Below are 15,405 nucleotides of genomic sequence, written 5' to 3'. Positions count from 1 at the left end.
TGATCTGGGAAAACAAATTCTTGTTTTCAGTCAATATTCAACTCAAATCCGGTGGATATCGAGAGCATTCATGTTACACTGGTCTATTTAAATCAACTGAAACATTACATTTCCCAACTCCTGACACCAAAACTGCACTTATGGAGATTTATTATAAGAAATAAGAGACATATAAAACATAAAGAAAAGTGAAACAGATTTTTTTCATATAATATGAATTCCAAATTAAGAACAAGAGAAAAGGATTTGGTCGAGGTCCAACTTTCTGTCAGATTTCACATATGTCTTCTTCTTTGGCAGCTGTCCGGCAGCTTCCTGGACAGAGCGTTACAATGAGCGTAAGACACGAGGGACATTTTGTTTGTGTCCATGTGTACTTTTGTGCAAATGCTTAAATATCCCTGGCATTCCAAATACCTGGTATTTCTTCCAAGGCTTAGTTTTCAATGATAAAACAGAATCTGTGAGCAAAGAGAATACTCAAAAGAAGAGGGTAACACAGCATGGACTCCATAGAAAAGCCAACTCAGCCTGTGACAATGACAGGAAAGATGGACGACTAAGAGGGGGGTGACGTGCAGGATGACCTCAGCACATAGCACACCGAGAATAAGGTATGAGCCTCTGCTGGCTTAACCTCAGGACTCCCAGCTGAAACAATCTCCAATGACTTTAAATAGACCAACAATAAAGAGAGAAAAGAAAAATGTGCACAGCTACTATTACTGACAAGAAACTCTATACAAACCTGTATTCTGACTTATCATCACACACACTATCATTTAAATTCTATCAATAATGACTTTTTTTGAATCAAGATAATCCACAGAACTGCTGATTAAACCTGCATGCTGGAAAAACAACAGAGGCAGCGCGTCAAACCTTAATGACACGCAGCACGGCATTAAACATAACAGACTGTTAAATCTGACACGTTCTCTCTCCAACACCTCGCCGATCGCACTCCAGATACCAAACATGGTCACAGATAAAGCGGGTGATGCGGCTGACGGTAACAATGTTGGTCCAAGACAATATATCTTTCTGACTGTTCGAAGGAAACAGCTCAAGCACTGTGATTGAAGATATAAAAAGTGAATGTCAGAGCAACTCCTAACTTCCACACTTCAACTCTCAATGACTCAATTTATTTTTGGTTGATATTTGGTTGATTTGCCAAATCGATATTATATGAAAATCTGAAAACCATGTTCTGCTTGTGTTATAATAGTGTTATAATAGCATATCTTATATTCAGGATCATGTCTACATCATGTTGCTACGTTTTGGAGCTGATTTCTGAAACTGACTGTCATCACGAGTTGCTCACACACACTGCAGAGCTGCAGATTTCGGCTGCAACTTTATAAAGTAAGTTTCAAGATGTGAAACACAGAGTAGAGAGAACAAAAGCACCAATACGGTTTGTAGTGAGGAGAAGAACTCCCAACCACACAACTAAAGTTTTCACACATTTTTGATGAGTTGCATGAGAGCAAATTCAGAGCAAAAGCTGAGTAAACAGCGACAATGTTGCGGAGGAGAGAAAGTTTTGCAGTAACTCACCGTGCGCTTGTGCGTGAAGAGAGAACAGTCCAAGCAACAGCAGAGGACTCCGGCTCCAGAGGCAGAGAGAGAGACAGCGCTTCAGCCTTCCTCCCTGCACTGGCATGGTAGAGTCTGTTGCTGCGCTCCTCGCTTCTCCTCTCTTCAATACAGTCCACACGACAGGGTCCTCCACCAACACACTGCCTCTCACACTCCCGAGTGTGTGTATGTATTTGCCAGAGAGAGAGAGGTGGGAGGAGGAGTACCGGGCATGCAAGCTCCTGTATGTATGTGTGTGTCTGTGTGTGTGTGTGTGTGTGTGTGTGTGTGTGTGTGTGTGGGTGTGTGTTTGTCCACCGCAACGTGAGAAAGTCCACACCACACAAAACACACCAGCAGTGGCAGCAGCAGTTGCAGTTGATTGTCCTCCAACTCCAACCCGGTCTGACAGCAGCAGCCCAGCTGAGAGAGAGAGAGAGAGAGAGAGAGAGAGAGAGAGAGAGAGAGAGGGAGGGAGAGGGGGGAGTTTACTTCACTTGGCAAGTAGGGAGGGCTGACCCGCTCACGCTCTCTCTCTCTCACACACACACACACACACACACACACAGGACAAGAGTGGAAAGAAAAACGGGGGCAGGGAGCAGACAGGAGCAAGATCGGGTTTAGTAAAAAGTAGGAGGAGGGTGAGGAGGATATTGAAAACAAGCAGCAGGATCTGGGGGATTCAGCGCCTTTAACAGCTACCACATAACCGTTTCCGGTGGTAGCTGCGTGAATTCTTTGAACGAGGGGAAAGTGGAATGAATGGTATATTAAAGCTATTCATTGGCTATTAAGATGGTGTTTTAGCAGAAGTACATCGGAGTTAATTGATTGAAAAAAACATTGTAGAAAAATATAAACAAGGAAAAATTTGGCAAAACATGAAACAAGAAATGATTTCCCAAAACATTCATCCCAAAACCACCAATCACATTCCTTTACATTATTACAATGGGTCCTGATTTAAATGCATAGCCTAACTGATATCTGATCGTTAGATGTTCAGCAAATGTATCAGAAGCTCTCATCCAGAGCATCAGCCCAAGTGGCAAAGTTATTACAAGCAAGGACCTATTTCAAGTCTGCTAAAACAAAGAGGATTTTTGTTTTGATATATGAGAAGGCTGCATTTCTAGTGTACTTAACGTGTGCTTGTGTCTGAGAGCAGACCGGAACAAGCCCATAAGAAATAATGAACTGTACCAAAGTTGTATCTGACTGGTCTCTCCACAGTCTGTGTTACCAGTCGGACGCATTTTTCTTGATTATCCGCGATCAAGATTTGTTTTTAGACTTGAGATAATGGTGTTTTGACAAAATAACACACGTTAATTTAATAAGACTTTGATGGATTCCAGAAAGAAAACTCTGACAAATCATCTCTTCGTGCAGTGGTGTTCTGTTAACAAATCAGGTAGCTGGAAAAGACACTTTAAAGTAGCTGTTAGAGATTACATCACCCTTGCCCGGAGCTTTTATACTAATGAATAAATGGGTTGAGACACTCTAATTGACCATTTCCCTTTCAGAGCTATCCTTTTGCCTGTAAGGCATTTATTGTTGACAGAACCGTGTGTGTGTGTGTGTGTGTGTGTGTGTGTGTGTGTGTGTGTGTGTGTGTGTGTGTGTATGTGTGCTGGGAACACTTTGCTTTTTGCCAAAAAGCATTCACAGACCTGAAACAGCACTTAACGAGCAGCTTTTTTTTCACCCAACCTAAAATGCTGATTTCAAAGTTTTGGGGTTAAATATGGGGGCCAAACTGCTTTTGTTTTCATGTTAATCTGTCTCGCTTGTAGCCGCCGCTGTTCTTTGCACTTCTTTTCTTTCTCACACTCGTTCATGTTGTTCATTAGTGACAAACAATAGGCGGCCTGGCTCCCTCGCTCCTCGATGAGAGGAAAGATCACTTAAAAAATAAACAGTCCGGCCCTATTCTTCTTCGGTCTCCCTTCATCCCCTCCTCTCTGAAGCCCCTTTCCCACACAAACCTGAACACAGCAACTGACGGTCGTGTCAGTTCTGTGTCATGTGGAAACGAGATCCAGATGCAGTTTTAGAAGCAATATACCCAGGCAGTTTTTCAGCTACGCAGCTACTGATATTTAACACATGGGAAGATTTAAAATGATGATGGTTTTAAGTAGCCACCAAGGCCACGCAATGTTGGCATGTTGACAATAAAAATGAACTTGTAAATATCAGGGACATATATTCTTCTGGCAATTCAGCCATAATTTAAACATTCTCGTGAATTCAGAACTCTTTTAATTCTATGGTGCCCATATTTTCCAACTTTCTCTTGTGCTGCCACCTGTGGTGAGAATAAAAACCTAATGTAGTCAAAATATTGGATAATAATAGACTGGATAGCAAAATGTTGTGAATAGGAGACTTATCGTATACTGTATGTCCCTTTGAATGACAAAAAAAGAAAAATCACACACAGCTATCTCCATCATTCCTGCATCTGTTCACTTTTTTTGTAACTCACAAACTCAGCCGCCCTCCCCCTCCCACCTTTCTCTCCCTTTCCCACTCCCCTCCTCCAGTCAAACAGAATGTCATTTCAAGCATGTCTAACCGCGGGAAGCCTTTTAAAAACTGTGACAGCATTTGCCCCCAATCCCTATAGCTGTGAAGCTGTGAAGCCATATGTGTGTGTGCGTGTGTGTCTGTCTGTGTGTGTGAGAGAAAGAGAGAGAGAGAGAGAGAGAGAGAGAGAGAGAGAGAGAGAGAGAGAGAGAGAGAGAGAGAGTGAGTGAGTAATGAATGTCTGTAGTGATTTGCTGGAGGACAGGATATCATATGTAAATTGAGGAATGACCCTTTTAAAAACAGTTACTTTAAGGTATTGTAGGCTGGTGCCATAGACAAACGCACACACACTCCGACACACACACACACACACACACACACGCTATTCTTCCATGGTGTCACCCTCATGCTGGGCCTATGATGAATGGCTGAGACCCTCACAGGCGAAGGATGAGCAGTAAAACTGAAAGAGAAAGAAGAGTATAGAAAAGGCTTCTGACAGGAAAAACAAAAGGAATGATCGGAGAAGGATGATGGTTGTCTGAGACGGTTCGAAAGAAATATTTCTGAAGGAGTGAGATAATAAATGGAGGATGGTGACCTGTCGTGGAGAAGTGAGGGAGTTCAGGGAGGGGAGAGGAGGACAGGGTGATGGACAGTAGGGATCAGAGAGAGACGAAAGGAGGCCGGAGATGTAAAAATGCTTCATATTTCGAGCTTCAGCCAAAAAATGAAGTTGCTCAGACATTTGATTCTGAAGCAGAAAACCCCTTTTTGACAGGCTGCTTCTGTTTTTCATATGTTAATGGTATTCAAGCTCCCTTTACACATTCAGATGATGTGTCTCAGCGAGTGCTTGGGGTCAATATGCTTTCTATTCAGCATTCATTCTCACTTTTGACAGCCTGTCATAACAAAACAACTTCACATGTCAGCAGCTCTCAGTGTCAACACTTAAAAGAAAGTCAAGTTGGCTTTCAGAATGCTGGATGTTGCTGAGGCTGTAGAAATGTGAAAACACATTCACTTTCTGCAATTAGTATAAATATGGGACATCATGTTTATGAGTGGCGTTTACTCCTGGTACATTTTGAGTGGGTTTTGCGTTGTTGTTGCTATCTTGAAAACGGAGCTTTCTTGAGAGTTGTAAAGGAAAGGGTACATAGTGTTGCATTATCCATGACGGACATCGCTGCCACAGCAGAGAGCAGTCCCCTGCCGTATGCTCAAGACCTACTTTTACAGTAGTTACAGTCAGTTGCTGTCCACTGAAAACTATGTACCTGTAAATGTTGAGATTTTTATTTATTCTTTACATAAATTGAAGGATTAATTGTTCCTTTATTGGTTCAGAAAATGTTCATACTTCATAGATAAACCCTTCAAAAACCTATTGGAGACTGTATTGGGAAATGTATTGTCATTTAACAACAAAAAAGGGCAGTTTTTCTTAGTAAAAAGGCAACTCCACAGATTTGAGGTCAGATACATCCTCAAGTGACATCACTTGGCAGTGTTGGTTGGGGCTGAAGACGATAACTGTGAAGATGTAAAACATGTGGGTGTGTGGAGTTTGAAAGAAGTACCAGACCTCTGTAGCCCACGACTCCTCATCTCTGCCTGAGGCTACAGGCTCAAGGTTACAATAGCTGCTACTAGCATAACAAATCCAAATCTGCCCAAACTGTCTGTGGAGTTGCATTGTGGGTAATGCGAGTGCCAGGTTTTGACAAGGAAAAGTAATGTGTGGAATCAAATGAAAAAAGATGATGAAATCCGTTTCTGCTCCATTGATTTGGATTATTTCCTTTTCAAACCAATGTGAGTCTAACAACGTTATAGATGAAACATGGTTTTCACAGGACAGCGCACTTTAATACAAAATGAGATACAAAAGATGTTTTCTTCAGTCAAATGAAATTGCTGTTCCTCCTAAAGTCAGCTATTCAAAATATAACAAAAAACAAGCTCACATTTACACCATTGTGTTTGTCGCTCTGGTTATGGACTCAGCATTGCCAACAATATAGAAATGGACTTGACATACTTGTGCCTTGTGACAAATTTGTTATTCAAATACATCATCTCCGCTTTGGGATTTCTATCTGCGCCGGAGGATTTAAATAGCACCTTACCTTTTCCTGGTTCACTTTTAGAAGCTTTATCCCTTTATTTGATGTGTGAACTGACTAACAGACAAGGGATTAAGTACATTTTAGAGAAACACCTCTGTGGCACAGCAGCACATCTGCTAATCCCCAGCCATTTACTTCAGCATGTCTTTAAACTAACACGCAGTTTAACATAATCTGCTTTAAGCCTGTCCATTCACTCCGATTCACTGGTGCATTTACATAGCAATCCTTTCTGCCTCAATGGAGACACAATGAAAGACTGAGAGAACATGTGTATGAGAGAGTGGGGTTGTAGATGCGGGTGAGTTGTGTGTGAGAGTATACTTCCTTTACCTATTACAGCCCATTTGTACTCTCGTCTTCTCTGCCTCAGAGATATATTAAGTGGTAGTAGTATCGGGTTTTTTTTTGTTCTAGCAACAGCTGAGCCAAAAAAACTAGAATATGCTTTGTAAAATAGACAACAACAAAAAACAGTTTTGTCCTGCAGAAAAATGTTAATTGTGGAAAGTTGTTTGGGGGGAGCTTGAAGGAGTTGGTGTTAAAGATTTATTGATGGAGGCAAGCAGGGAGGGCATGGTGTGAGGAATGTGTGAGGGGTGCAGTGGAGAGGCAAAAGAGCGTGATGATGAAGGATGGAGTAAAAGAGCTGCCTACGACCAGTGTTGAACCTTTTCACCCTGAGTTGCAACACACCAACATAAACAACATTAAGTCCTGTGACTGAGGTCCACCGGAACCTCCAGCTGTCACAAACACACCCACCCCGACTCATCACAACATCCCGGGGGAATCGATGAGAGAAATTAAGAAATCACGGGATAACATGTAAATTGAAGAGAGGCATGATGATGAAGCGGCGACTGAGAAGGAGTCTGTCAGGTCCACCTCTGACCTCAGCACTGATTTGTTTGCGATTGACCTTTCATCTTTGGAGAAGATCCCTCCACACCACTGATAGACAATCACAGACAAGTCAGGATGTCAGGAGCCAAAAGATGAATTCCTAAACACATAAAAAGAAGGAAGCTAAAAGAAGAAGACTCTCTTGTTTCAGTCAACTTATTACTGGGGAAACATGCTGCAAACATAATACGTACGAATAGATTTCCTGCATTCTAGAAGAAGCACACAAAGAGTTAAGACGATGTGATGGCCAAGGTGCTCAGACAACACAGATACAAATATCAAACTGATGCTGACATTTTGTGGTTAGTAAAACATCATAGATTAGTGAAACAAAGAAATCAGTTTAATATAAAATAAAAAACTGTATCGAGCACAAATAGACAAAACATGGTTCTGTTTAAATCGACGATAGAACTCACTGTACTGTACACTCTCACACACAGACGTAAATGGCTTCCAAGGCAAATGTAATAACCTAAACACATTGCTTGAATTTGAAATGTGTTTTTCGCTCTTCCTTCTTTCATCCTCTATGGTTTAGAAACATCAACATCTTTACATACATATACAATCCCAAACAAACATGCATCACCTCCATAAAGAAGGTTTACAAACACACCTCTCTGGGATGCATGACAGAGACAACTTACTTTGCCAATGAAACATGAGATATCCATTTGAAGTTACTGCAACTAGTATCACACACACACACATGCACACAGAAGTAGGTGTCAAGCCATTTAAACTTAATGATGGCCTAATGATAGACCAGGAATGGCTTTTACAGCTTGTTATTGTCATTGTAAAACCACTCACTGTATCACTTTACAACCCCCATAAAACCATTGGCAGGGATAGGTGTGGTCAGGGCGAGGTACAACAAAACTGAGAATGAGTGTCAGAAATCCACCTCTGTGATCATGATATCATAAATATATCAATTAGTCTCAATTGCTTCACTGCATATCTGAAATGATTGACTGAGTTCCCCCGTAAGCCATCTGCCAAACAGAATGTTTTCTATAGGGTTTCAATGGGATTGATATCCTGTTACTTTGCTTTAAGGCGCAGAGACGTTAAAGTGAAACCACACATTTGAGGCCCAGATTCACTGTATTTGCTGTATTTGTAGTGTGATAAATTAAGTATGACGTGGTGGTGTATCAAATCAGATACAATCAGTTCAAGAGATTTGAGGCTGAATGATGGGAAATATTTTTTGTATTTTTGTTAAAAGAAAGTGACTACATTCATGCAGAGTGTTTTTAAGTCTGAAAGAACCCAAATCAATCTGCCCCCTCCTGTGAGGAGCAGAGGTTACGGTCGTATACAAAGGAACTGAATGGTCAAATGGGTGGAATGTTAAAAATGTCCTGTTAAGGTAACAGAATAGTACGTAGAAGAAAGAAGACTCGTGTGGGAGCTGAAAGAGAGAGCAAGATGTCCCACTTGCTGTGTGGGATTTATTTTTCTGCCTACTTTTCTGATTCATAAATCCTGCAACAGCTTACCAAATAACTGAGGATCACAATCTGCTTTTGATTATGCAAAACTGGACCGATCAAAACATCCCTACATTTCCTGGACTGTGGCAATCATCTGAAACAGTCGACAATACATCACAGACCTTTGTCGACGAGAATATACGTACTACTCACCCCATCACCACTCTTTCTCCAGAAACAATTACTTCCTCACAAGCAACTCAATCATTATCAAAGACACAAGAAGTAAAACAATAAATAGATCCATCCCATTATCATTTCCAACCATGCTCCCATAAGCTTTACTTTCATTAATAAAATCCCCCTTAAACCTTTGTAGAAGAAAGTACAAACCAATCTAATCAGACCAATTACAAACTTCAAAACATAAATAAGAAGACCACATTTTTAGACAAAAGCCTAAAAATATTACTTTTGGACCACAATATCACCATTATTCATTAAGATGATAACAAAAATGTACAAATCCTCCAACTTCCCAATCTCTACTCAAGCTGCCACACTTCATCACTCATCAACACAGACATTAACATTTTTTGTTAACAACTATCAGTGAGATTGGAAGAAGTCATCCATATCTTACTTCACCCGCACCACACTGGTTAATCAATGACACTCCTCAAATAATATGTGCCGCCTATTAAACGTAATAAATATATTCAAAAATCAAAAGGCTAACACATCCATCATGTTTCTACATAAATCTCTTATCAAATTATCAAATATCGGCCTCATGTTACTCATTACTGATCCCTGTGGGCCGCATCACAGCTGTGTTAATTTGCTTTCAACTGCTAATGCACACCGTAGCTTTCCTGCTCTTGCCGCTTCACATTAAAGGTTTTCAACTGGTGAACTGGAAAGATGCTTGTATTGTGAAGAAGTTATAGCAAATGTAATGCGTTTGTTACCAAGTTAGCAGAACTTCATTAGCAGTGCTATTCTTAAATAAAAAAAAATAATAATAATTATGTTATTTAAGAGGTTAGTTTTGGTCTGTATAAAAAGAGCCAAACATAGGTAAGGTGCTTTGATAAAGTGATGTAGAAGCAATTACGCTGAGCGAAGGTTCGTAAACGGTACTGGCTGAGACACGGAGTTGGTGTATTTGAATCTCTGTCAGTGAAGAAAAATTGTATCACTGATATTTGCTTCACTGATGTTTACTAATGTTTTTGAAATAACAAAAAATCATCCTTCTTCTCTTGATATGGTGTCATTCAAAGTTTAAATAATACAGTTTAAGTAACACAAGCATGTTATACTATTTCCTGCTGTCAATTTAAAGTCAAAAGAAAAAAACAGTGTTTGAAACATGGATCAAACATTGCAATCAAACAAGGGGAAGCAGTAAAGGAGGAAGCTCAAGATTTCTGAATTCAAAGGCATCAACACCAAGTTCAACACGAGTTCAATCAGCTGCGGAGGATGAGGCACATGCGGCAAAATAATTGCAAGAGTCCGGAGTTGTTTTTGTTAAGCTGTCACCGCAACAGTTCGGGGCAGCAGCCTTTTACAAAGATGGTCAACGAGCAGCAACACATGCCGCTATCAAAATGGAGAAAAAGATGCGTGCTAAGATGTGTATCAAATCATTAAAATCAATTCAGATTTCTATGATTATTGCACTTTCTGTGATGCAATAAGACAGTGATTTACAAGCACGGGGTTGTGGTAGTTCTAATTAACCATTCAAAACTCACTTGGTTTTGCCCTGAATAGGTCGGGAGGACCACCTAACGAGGGAGCTTACGTTAATAAAAGAGCTACACGTGTTCCCATGGCCAATGACAACTGTTCCTACAACCAAGAATAGCGAAGCCCAATAAAACCTTTCTGTCTCTATTGCTGGTCCTATTCACTGTTGGTTTCCCCCGCACCCCCTCTCTTTCTCTGTCTCACACACACACACACACACACACACACACACACACACACTACACCTACCAAACACAATGCCTTTTTCAGTTGATATATAATTGCTATGCATGCCCGCTGTATATCATTTGAAATTTGAATGGCTTTTATAACAAAAACACACCAGTTCTGAATGAAAGAAAAATAGGTGCAGAGTTTGACAGAAGCACCAGCAAATGATCAGTTAACATATGCAGACTGAATATCAGAAACACAACTTGTTAAATTGAATGCGATAATCAAGTTATCAGTGGCTAGATAGAAGAGGACAGAGGATTATAGAACAAAGACCACAGAGCGAGAGACTGAAGAGAAGAGGAGAGGCCCCGTAATGGTGGCTGTTTAGGGCCAAACAGAGCAAGGTGACACCGGGGGCAGGGGGCTGACCTACAAACTGCCGGTAACCCCGACACCTGCATGAACACATGGATACACACAAACTCAGACACTAACTTCTTCACACATCGTTGCCCACGACACCAGCTCCTCTAGACCTGCCAAAAGGCCACCATTTGACTAAGCCATAACACCATCTGTTAGGCAAAAGACTAGTGCTTTGTGATTCTTCTTTCTCATAGACTTTACCAAACAATCAGATACATATTGGGAGTGAAAAACAGGGTTTTGCTGAAGACTTCAAAGGAGCGCTATGTGAGAGAGGTTAGAGGTGAGGGCCAGAATGGAGAGAAGAAGTATTTCATTAAAACAGGAACTCTGGAGCAAAGAACGGAAGACAAGAAAAGACAAGAGAGAGAAAAAGTGTTTAAAGTTATTCATGTTAGTATATTCAATGAAAATGGAGAATCCTGGATAACCATTTCGAAATCCAAAAATTCAGTTACGAAACTTCAATTTTATACCAATCAATCAACGTTCAATTGTCTTTTGTGGTTTTCTTTAATCAAGTTGGATTAATTTACCAAATTCTTTATTGAATTTTGTAGCTCAAAATGAGCATGACCAATTCACATTCATTGGAATGTGATCGGATATGAAATTTTATAATTTCAGTTTGGCACTAATCTGTTGGCATGAAGCAGGGCTGTGACCACTATTGATACTTTGATGATGGGAAATGAACACTTATTGGTAACCACTGTTGGGCAGCAACACATTGGTCTAATATTTGTAACATGTTAAAGTAAAATGATTACTTTTTTCAATAATGTACAGTTACTTATCACAGTAATGTTCCATTACTTTGATATTTAAGGCTCAACTTGTTCTCTAGCTTAGTCTGTGGACTCAGTGGACACACTGGTCCAGGACATGCTAGCTTGGCGCAGCAGCTTGAGGTGGGGGGAGGCTGCTAACCAATACCAAAAGACGATAAATGCAAGTACCTCCAGAGTTGTCATATCAACATTTTGTATGTTCTTAGCTGGCTTGCTAACGTTAGCCACAGGTACACCTACACCAATGAATCACGCAGCTGGGACTTCTTAAGGGCTGTGTGCAGTCACTGGGGCTAGCTGCTGCTGGATTGTCAGTAAATCCCTCCAAATTGTTGGGCTGTCTTCCTGTTAAACCACAATGACTTTTTCAATGTTTAATGATTAATTGATGACAAACTCTAGTAACGTGCCTAGCACTGTTGGTAATAGTTAGGTGCATCTTTGGTGACCTCTTGCAAATTGTACAGCTTAAGTTTCTGATGTTAACAAAGCCAGACAGGAAGGAGGGACAACAGGACACAGGGAGGGAGGAGAGAGGTGGGCAGGAATTGAGTCGGATAGGGGAGGTGATGGGAGCAAAGCGGGGTGTCGGAAGGGTGGCGGGGGGGCATGAGGGTCTACTAGGGGTGAGTGGCGCAGTGGGATAAGAGCGTGGGGAGTTCATGCCCCCGCCAGGCCCTTTTCGCACTGCATAAACAAAGAGATTACAGTGAGAAGGGGCTCCGCGCCGCTAACAAGCAGGGGCACCCCACACACACACACACACACACACACACATTTAACACAGACACACAAAACACACACAAAGCACACACAGTCGCGTGCATGCAGGAATCACACACGCACACATATATAAAAGACATTTAATTCACACACAGACGAGGCAAAACGCATGCAAAATGTGCACATGAAAACACAACATGAAGACAATACACTGACACACACAACTAACAAGAAGCATCACAACATAGTGGCGCCACCTGTCTCCTCTTCACCAATTAACGAGCTCCCTGCTCCCGGGCTGCTACAACGAGTTGGCAATTAGCAGGAAAAAAGAAAGGGGGAGGCATGAAATGAGGGAGAAAAACAGACGACAGGGGGGGGGGGGGAGGGGTTAGAAAAAGAAAAGGATGAATAAGACAGAGGAGAAAAGATAGAAAACAGAGAGACGGGATAAAGATAGAGAAATAAAGGGAAATTAGAGATGATTTAAAACCTAAATTTGAACAGGCCGTGACATAAAGAAATACGCAGAGAGCCTGACAGATCCACATTTACCAAAAATAAGCTTGCACTGCACATTGTTCTATTACCTCTTATATAAGTTGCAGTCATCACTCAATTTCAAATTACATCACAATTTAACCATGTTTCTTTCTTTTTGAATTGAATAATCAAATGGGGAAGATTGTTAAACCAAACAATTTGTAGATAGCCTCTCTAGGGTATGTCAATAGTGTGACGGAAATATGAAATATAGCAAGATGGGTGATAAAACGAGGATTATGGTCGAAAAACACACGTTCTTTTGTTCGCCATCTGATAACAGGCAGTCATTCATATCACCTCTCGACCCCCATGATCCCTGAACCCTGAGACCTAAATATGGAACAAGAACTGAGAGACTGGTCACGCATTTGCTGACAGCGATTGCTCATGCAGACACATGCACACACAAAAGCTACGAAGGTCTACCATTTCTTACTTTAGAAGTAAAACCATACTAGACCCTTGAAAAAGTATCACGGACATTTAAAGGCCTGAATGCAGACCCTTCAGGAAATGGCGGCAACTTCGACAAGTAACTGAGCGGATGAATGGAAAAATAAACACCAGGACAAACTGCCTTGCATTGAAGTTTTTTATTCAATTAGTCCGTCAAGTTTAGTTCCAATAAAGTTGCAGGTTTAGATGTCTGAGGTTCGAATAAATTAGCTCCACACCAATTTTGAAGGTGGATTTTCTAAATTGATATTTTAGTTTGGTGATATGCAACTCCTTTCAAAAAACAATTCCAAAATGACTTAAAACAATAGCTACATTTCTGTTATTTACTTTTAGACTGTTTGGCTTTGATATTTTAGTGGTGTAGGAGGACGTGTGAGATTTTTGTGTTCAGCATGTGTGTGAGTTAAGGAAGGAGAGTATAAGTGTGTTCACCTTTCTGTAGTTGTTCAAAAATATGCAGATGCAAATTTTTTGAACAGTTTTAAGACAGAAGCGGGTCACAAATTCCACATACACTTTAATTCCACATACACACAAACACAAACACACACTCATTTGCGTGCCAACACTCTATCTAACCACTACCATGTCCACACAAACACACACACACACACACACACAGGGCAGGTGTGGGGTCAGTGTTTGGGTCAATGGCCTCGGTCCGGCTCCCAAATATAGAGTATCCACTATTCGTGGATCCTTGAGTTCACTGCAGGTTCTCGTATGACCACCATGGGACCTTTATATACTGAGAGAAACAGACTTACCAAACACACAAAACATGTATTCATTCATTCATACCCTCATATTCTCACCGCTCCAGTGCAAGTATTCACACTCGTACACTGATACATGCATGTAAATGAATGCAAGTCGACAAAATACTAGAACACATTACACATACACACACTGCGTTACACACACTGTTACCCAAACACGTCATTAAGATCTCTAGCCCCCACCCCCCCCCCCCCCCCCCATCCCCCACTGACCCTTCGCCTACCCAACCAACTGTTTTCATGTTTCTCTTCTTCTGCTTCTACTTCTTTACTGCCTCCCACCATCTCTCTCTCTCTCTCTCTCTCTCTCTCTCTCTCGGAAGACACTATTCACAGTGTCCATTCAGTGTGCAACAGAGGACCTCTTCTATAGCTGAAACATAAGACTGACTCTCTGACCCCTCAGGATGACCTTTGCACTCCAAGCTAACGACCCTGACACGTAGAAACATACCTATATGCACGTGTGTGTGCATTTGTTGCACGTGGAAGCTGCATACTGATCGTCTTTGCCTCTGCTGGCTGTGCCGTCGACGGTGCGAGTATGTGTCTCCACTGCCACGGCGGAAAAAAATATATATTCTTGAATATATATATATATATATATATATATATGTATATATATATGTGTGTGTATATATATATATATATATATATATATATATATCTAGTACTAATACTAATATTAGTTGGGACAAACTCAAAAATGTTTTTGCACTACTATGTTAAAGGATGACAGATACATCAAATGGAAGCAAGGAATCCCACCAAGAAGAAAATGACAGCAGAAAATCATCTGATCTGAACATCAATCGCTCGTCTGTTAAACAAATGTCACAGACAGAGAGAGCTCTGAGTCATGCATGTATGACCAACACTGTCGAAGCTTCTTGAATCCTGGAATGTATGCATTAGTTTGAGCGTTGCACTGTGCCTTTCGTCAGTTCCTCCACATTATTACATTACATCAAATGCTCTTATTGACTCCACCTGAAGTCAAATAATGTGCAGCGTACTGCGTTACAACAGATATCGAGATACTATCTCTTTTTATATGTTTCGGGGGGGTCCTAAACCCCCATAAATGTGGTGATTGTTGATGTCTGTGTCTTTTTGTGTACTATTGAGC

This window comes from Anarhichas minor, unplaced genomic scaffold, assembly GCF_050575085.1.
Source record: "Anarhichas minor isolate MPS153535 unplaced genomic scaffold, ASM5057508v1 ptg000025l, whole genome shotgun sequence".
In the NCBI taxonomy this organism is placed as follows: domain Eukaryota; kingdom Metazoa; phylum Chordata; class Actinopteri; order Perciformes; family Anarhichadidae; genus Anarhichas; species Anarhichas minor.
Note: the sequence above shows the minus strand (reverse complement) of the source record.